We start from the raw sequence: 5,784 nt of genomic DNA on the forward strand, positions 1-5,784 counted from the left end.
ATCTGGGGGTGCTTTAGGAATGTGAGGAAGATGGATGGTCACAAGCCATCAAACAAAGCCAAGCTGCTTGAATGATTGTGCCAGGAATGGCATAAAGTCACCCAACAGCAATGTGAGAGACTGGTATAGAACCCTATGAAATATTTTGAACAGTTTTCATGACATATGAAAATGTCATTGCGTTTTCTGCAAATAAATGCCATGAATGACAATCTTTTCATTTGGAATTTGGGAGAAATGTTGTCGTTTATAGAATAAAACAAAACTTTTTCAAGGTTTTCAAGGTTGTTAACACACCCAGGTGGCTGAGCGGTGAGGGAGTCGGGCTAGTAATCTGCAGGTTGCCAGTTCGATTCCCAGCCATGCCAAATGACGTTGTGTCCTTGGGCAAGGCACTTCACCCTACTTGCTTCGGGGAGAATATCCCTGTACTTACTGTAAGTCGCTCTGGATAAGAGCGTCTGCTAAATGACTAAATGACTAAATGACACCCCTATAAAGGGCAAAACTAGAATTGTAATCAACATTTTTTACAAAGCTGTATATATTCATAGTACCTTCATTTTAACAGGTAGATCAAGTAGGACTAAATGTAAAACGAGGGACAAATGCAGCATTGAACACACTTTCAGTGTGTGACAGAGCCAGAATATATCTCAAGAGAGTCTCTACTGCACTCCTCAGTCCTCACACACAGTAAGGACAGACAGTGGATCCAGCAGCCACTGTCACACACACAGCATGAAAGGCAGACAGATAGACAGATAGACAGGCAGGCAGGCAGGCAGGTGGGCGGACAGGCAGACAGACAGGCAGACAGGCAGACAGACAGACAGACATCCTATCACAGCAGTAGAGAGATGGAGACCAGAGCTCTCTCTCTGGCTGCGATATTTCGGGTAGAAATGTCAGAGTGTCAGGATGTAGCGGGTGGATGTGGGGAGGTCGTAGTGGGCTAGCTGATGATTGATATTCCCATTAGCTGTGTGACAAGGTGAGGATATGGCTCTCGTAATGAATTGTGACACTTTAATGAGCTTGTCCACAATAAACAATATCTGATCAGCCTTGTGGCACCCTCCCCCCCTCTACCACTTAACCCTTTACTCTGTTGACAACATGGTAACAACATGTTGTTTTGACATTTGATTTAAGTTTAAGAATAACTAAGATTTATTTAATAATTTACCTGTGCAACAAGTGTGTGTGTTTGTGTGTGTGTGTGTGTGTGGGGGGGGGCGGTTGGGAGGGGGTAGTGGCCAGGAGTTGGTGTTGAAGTAGGATCTCTGTAAGTGTCCACAGGGTGGTGTCGGACACAGTGTGTGGGTCAGTTCAGTGTGTGTGCGTGTGCATCGATGTCCCCTCACTCATCAGGATGTTAAACGGCTGAGGCTAGTCTCAGGAGGGCTCATTAGGAATGTGGGAGCGAAGGACCCAGACAAACCCCAGCACTGTGCTGCATAGTGATGCTGCCTCTCTGTCTCTCTGAGAGACGGCCCCAAACCGTCTCACTGACAGCCGTGGAGACGGCACACAAACACACACACACACAAACACACACACGCATACACACAAACACACACATGCACACACACCCACAGACGTGAACACACACACACACACACACTGAGATGTTACTCACAAAACAGCACACAGACACACACCCCCACACACATTAACATGTTAGAAAAAAACTGAAACACACACACACACTCGCAAAAACACTGGCACAGGGACACAAATACACGGACACACGCACACCAGCGGCCCTGACAGATAGTTTGGGCTACCCACAGTGACAGTCACAGGGCTGCACAGACTTACTCAAATAGAGACATGGGCTCAGACAGGACAAGTACGCACACACACACACACACACATTCACACACACGCACGTCCGTGGGCCTTGACATCTCTCTGTCAGGCGGAGAGGGAGCGGGAGGCTGTGTGATGTTATGATGTACAGCAGTGGGACTGGGATAAGAGGGAGGTCAGAGTGAGTCACAGACTAGACAGTCATTATGTGCTTCTGAATCTGAAATGCAGAGCTGGGTATGTGAGGATGATGACAAAGTACCCAGGGCTATGCAGACCCTGCCATCAGGACCAAGGATAACATCATTTGTGAGTCAGGACCACGGACAGCACCAATATGCGTCGCACACTGCACTTTGGACTTGAATGGATGGGGATTTTGTTATTGCTCCATAAAAGCCAGTGGACACATAAAGAGTTTATTGTCTGGGTGAGGGGAGCTAATATCCTGGAGCTACTGCATCTCTGTCCAGGGAGACTGATGGATTCCATACGTCAAGAGCTGCAGCACCGCGCTGGAGACGGGAGACCGGACACGGACACAAACACCTGCACTATAGGGCGAGTTCAGCTTGTGTGGAGGGTGCTCTGCAGGGGGCAGAGAATAAGAGCGTGTGTGTGTCGAACTGCGTTCCTGGGGGTGGCCAGTGTGTTAAGCGGCCAGAGCCGGCCATCAGGACTGTGGGAAGCCACAGGATGGCAGTGTGGGTGGAGCTAATGAGGGTCCCTCGCTGGTGAGTCTGCCTAATAAGAGCCCTGTTTGGAGGACTGATCATCCACTGTAGCCTGTCTGAATGTCAGCACGCACACCTCTGTGTGATGGGTCACACTCAATTAAAGACACTCAGGCTCCGGTGGAGCCTGCAAACCTCCAGACACACACGTGTAGGTACAACACACACACACCTGAGCATGAGGACACCCTTACGTGCATGTACACACGCGCCACGGCGTGCGCACACACAAAGGCGCACTCCTTCTGAGTCGTCACAGCGGTCCTTGAACAGCCCTCAGGAAACGAGGTGATTTCTTTAATTAAAAGTTAATTTGGAGGACATGGAAAAAGCATTATTTCGCTTAGTCTGTGTTTTCTGTAGCTGGTGGGAATATAGTAGAGAAGGGTATGACTGTTGCCTGAAAGTACGGCCGTTTCAGTTTTAGGTAACTTTTGTAGCCTCATCCAAATGTTGAAAAGGCCAGGGCGACACAGTAATGTGGGCCTTTTGGTCCCTGGAGACCTTACACCTCAGAAGATTACATGGACGGATGATTAAATTGTGAAAGGGCTTCATTTCACTCCAAAAGATTTGGTACTGCACATGAAAATGTAATGTTAAAATGTACCGGAAACTTCCTGAAAACTAACACACAGATACAGTGTTCCTAATTATTCTTAAAGTGTGTCTTATGAGAGAGAGAGAGAGAGAGAGGGGGGGGGAGAGAGAGGGAGGGAGAGAGAGAGAGAGAGAGAGAGGGGGGGGGAGAGAGAGGGAGAGAGGGAGAGAGAGAGAGAGAGAGAGAGAGAGAGAGAGAGAGAGAGAGAGAGAGAGAGAGAGAGGGGGGGGGGGGAGAGAGGGAGAGAGGGAGAGATTTGAAGTAGAAGGCTCTCTGCATTTACAGAACTTGGCTGGTGCACTTTGAAACTAGAACTTTAAAAGTAGCACTTTGAAGCAGGAGGGCTGAACCACAGTCAATCACAGCCAAGCCCAACATGAATACAACCACAGACAGGGCAATATGGTGCACACAGCCCTCATCTTCTCTGTTCTGCTCTGGAGCTCCAGGAGCAGGAGGAATCACACACACTTTCACACATGTAAATTCACAAGGATGCACACACACACACACACACACACACACACACACACACACACACACCAGGGAATAGTGATGTCACTGTGATCACAGTTATTATGCAGGCCGTGAATGTGAGATGAGATGGGGATGAGCCCTGGTTTTGGATGAATAAGGAGTTTTGAAGAGCCAGAGCAATTGGTGTCAAGGAAGCCTTCCTGTCACTTTATCTAGCTTCATCTATCTACCCTGTCATGTCCAGGGAGAAAAGGCAACGTTTTGTTTGTGTGTGCGTGAGCGTGTTTGAATGCATCTGAGCATGTGTGTGTGTGTGCGTGTGACAGAGAGGGGATGGAGGGCAGTGAGATGGAAGGAACTCTGAGTGTGTGGGCTGTTTTGAAATTAGAGCTCTCCATCTCTGTCCTCTGCCCTGGGTGAGTCAGTGTGTGTGTGTGTGTGTGTCTCCACCAGAGCAATAGGAAACAGCTGGATCTCGAGAAAGCCCAAAACAGTGTTGCTCTGAAGATCCACACTGATCCAGAGTAGTTAAGCTTGACCAGCGCAGAAGGACACTGACCAGTTAGTCACTGCTTAAAAAAGGTATACTAGTGAATAATTAGGCTACCAATCCTCCTGGGAGACAAAAAGTGATTTCTCTTTTTTGTGTGTTGTACAACGCAGCGGCAGGTCCCTGCTCATGTTAAACTACCTCCAGCTATCAGCCCCGCTCTCTCTCTCTCTTTAGGGAGTCCTCCATTCCACTTGTCCCAGCATCCTTGCATGTTCCTCTCATCCCCACACTTAACTTCCTCAATCCCACTCATCTCCCTTCTTCCTTCCATCTTCCAGACAGCTTCGTCATCATCCAAACAATGGCCAGGCGGTTTTCTGCAACAACAAAAAAGTCTGAGGCGGTTTACTGTTAAGAGCTGATGTTCCTATGTCATAGAACTGAGACGTATCACCAAGGAAAAACAGCTGCTACCATCGCATCAGCAGGCCTGCTGCAGGCCACCTCGTGTTCGCCATCTCCAGATATTTGGCTGTTGAGCAACAGGGTGCAGCAGAGACAGACGTGTTCACGCTGGCATTGAAAGAAACCCCGAGATCATTAAGACGGGAAAACGTAGCTCATCGCGAGGGGCCGCCCGCTTTTAAACGCTTTCCCCGCTGGGCCTGTGCGGCTGAGACACTCGTCAAGGTGACGGACCGCAATGACACGGCAGCAGTCGAGCCAGCGATGAGCTGTCATCCTCGTGCTGCGCCACAGGTGGACAGGGCAGCTGGAAGAATAATTACATAGGCCTTTCGGATTCAACACGATCCTGTCCGTGACAGTGATAGCAGAAATACAGCTTTTACACTGACTTCTCCCATTACACTGACAAATGGCTTAACGGTGATGCCCAATTTAACAACGACCTCGCTTGCTAGAAGAGCTGCTGTGTAATAATAATCTATCAAGCTCAGCTCTCCAATTATTTGCGTTCAAATTCTCTAAAGTGAAGAAATCAGCACGTGGAAGCATGTTCTGAGCATCTTTCACTAGCTCCTGATTGTTGATGATGTTTCCATGACACGCAGCATTACATCCGGTTCAGTGAGAAGCTAAATACAGGCCCATTTGAATGCTTTTCCATTGTTATAAAGCCATTATTTAACTTGGTTTCATCTAGCTTCACTTTTTACCTAAAAGGGGTGAACACAATGTATACAAGGACAAAAATGTAAACAGTTCTAAATAAATATAGATAAATTCCTCCCCTTATTCTATATAACCTGACTGGTGTGCCCATATCTGCAGACTAAGTAAATATTGCTGCATTTTAGGAAGCAGTCTCCCATTTCATAAACAGTGTTTACATATAACACCCCGTCGCCTTATTAGTATTAATATGAGCTACTTCAGAAAGCTCTTATTCTGCCATTGGACAGTTTTGTATTATTTATGATTGAAATGAAAGCCTTGGAGTGTGCAGTTTGAAAAACCACTGCATAGCAAACGATGTGCCTCTGCCATTTTACATAACGGAATGTTCAGTAAACAGTGGATTAAGTACAGGATGAGGCAGAGAAAATCAGAGCAAAATGTTCCATCCACAATATGAACCCGTTTGGTTTAAAGATGGAGAATGCTAGAGAAGCTCAGCGGCCCTTTGATGATTGTGTCCTCAT

This window comes from Osmerus mordax, chromosome 22 (assembly GCF_038355195.1).
Source record: "Osmerus mordax isolate fOsmMor3 chromosome 22, fOsmMor3.pri, whole genome shotgun sequence".
NCBI classification, from domain to species: Eukaryota; Metazoa; Chordata; class Actinopteri; order Osmeriformes; family Osmeridae; genus Osmerus; species Osmerus mordax.